The sequence below is a fragment of the Chrysochloris asiatica genome, unplaced genomic scaffold, assembly GCF_000296735.1.
Source record: "Chrysochloris asiatica unplaced genomic scaffold, ChrAsi1.0 scaffold00202, whole genome shotgun sequence".
In the NCBI taxonomy this organism is placed as follows: Eukaryota; Metazoa; Chordata; class Mammalia; order Afrosoricida; family Chrysochloridae; genus Chrysochloris; species Chrysochloris asiatica.
In genome coordinates, this window is record NW_006408720.1 from 1,549,736 (window position 1) to 1,551,684 (window position 1,949).

Sequence of the window (1,949 nt, forward strand, 5' to 3'; positions counted from 1 at the left end):
CTTAACAGCAACAACGATGGTAAATGCAAAATATATGACAAGAATAATACAAATGATGGGAAAGATTAGAAATTATAAGTAAGGTTTTTTATACTACATAAAAAGTGGTATAAGAAGTGAAAGAAAGAGTCCACCGCTTGGGAGTTCTTTGCTTCTGGCAGCACAAGTCCACTCTGTCTGCCAACTGCTGTCGCGCGCCCTCAAGCAGCAATGGCACGTAAGGACTACACGCTCGAGAAAGATATGGTTAAAAAGTTCCTGCAAGAGTTTTACCAGGATGAGGAATCCTGGAAGAAGCAGTTTAAGTGTGTGAACCAGTTGCTTTAGCAGGCTCATCAGGAACAAGTACCATTGTATGTGGACCTGGATGATGTCTATTCTTGCCAATTCTGCATACTGGCTTCCAACAGGTGGTACAGGGCCTTCTCTCAGAGATTTACTTGGAAGCCCACTGGATTGTAAAGATGAATAAAAGTGAGGATGATGAGGCTGGGGCTGTGGAGGAGGAGGCAAGGAGGAGCTGAGGCAGATTGCAGAGCATGATTTCTATGAAAAGTTGGCTGCTTCCATCGCCCTGGAGATATATGGGCACGAAGATGTGAAGAAGGCACTTTTACTCCTGTTGATGGGAGGTGTGGACCGGTCGACCTCCTCTGGCTGATCCAGGACCGGCCTGACAGAGATAATGATCTCCGGTTGGCCCAGCACATAACCTATGTGCACCAGCACAGCCAGGAGCCCCCAGCACAGTTTGAACCTTTGGACATGAAACGTATGAGACGTTACATAGCTATGTGCCATGAGAAGCAGCCCACAGTGCCAGAGTCTCTGGCTGAATACATCACAGCCACCAACGAAGAGATGAGGCAAGAGACTTGGGCTAGTGAGGATTCCACCTATACCTCTGCCCGGACCCTGCTGGTCATTCTGTGACTTCCTACTGCTCTGGCACGACTACGAATGGTAGATACTGTGAAGAAGGAGGATGTGAATGAAGTCATAAGGCTAATGGAGATGTCAAAAGACTCACTTCTAGGCAACAAGGGACAAATAGCTAGGACTCAGAGACCAGCAGATGTGATCTTTGCTACTGTCAGTGAGTTGGTCTCAGGGGGCCAAAGGGCCAAAGTGTACACTTTTCCGAGGCAGAACAGCATTGCATATCCTTGGGCTTCACACCTGCACAGTTCCAGGTGGCTTAGATGAGTTTTTGTTGTTCTGTGCCATCGAGTCGGTTCTGATCCATAGTGACCCTGAACAGTGTTTCCAAGGCTGTAAATCTTTATGGGAGCAGAAAGCCTCATCTTTCTCTCGTGGAGCAGCTGGTAGTTTCGAACTACTGACCTTGCGGTTTGCAGCCCGATTCCTAACCACTATACTAACAGAGCTTCTAGATGAGTTGTTATTGTTGTTGTTAAGTGCCATCGAGTCGGTTTCGACCCATAGCGACCCTGAATAGGGTTTCCGAGGCTGTAAATCTTTACGGGAGCAGATTGCCTAATCTTTCTCCCGCGGAGCAGCTGGTAGTTTCAAACTGCTGACCTTCCAGTTCGCAGCCCAATCTAAATGTTTGGCAGGTCAATACAACCCGGTCTCACATCACTTTTGTCTAATTCCAGCTGCCTGGAGACACTAGGGTCTAGCATGCATAACCCACTCACCTCTCCTTTTGAAGATCTAATGATGCCTTGGGGTGGGGAGGAAAAAGAAGTGAAAGAAAGATTGTTGTTGTTAAGGGCCATCTAGTCATTCCGACTCATAGCAACACTGCATAGTGCTTCTGAAGAACAACTGACAAGTTTGAACCACTAACCTCACATTCAGCAGTCGAGTGCTTATCCTATAGCCCCACACTAAGATTCCAAAAAAGAGGACATTCTTTCCAAAATGAGTATTGGAACAATTGGATGTCCTTAAGCAATAAAATAAGCCTTGATGTACACCTCATA

General features: G+C 46.6%; 1 pseudogene; it reads left to right on the top strand.

Annotated features, from left to right (window-relative positions):
- Positions 1-210: 210 nt before the first annotated feature.
- On the top strand, positions 211-1,613 carry LOC102836775 (annotated as a pseudogene).
- Positions 1,614-1,949: the final 336 nt, after the last annotated feature.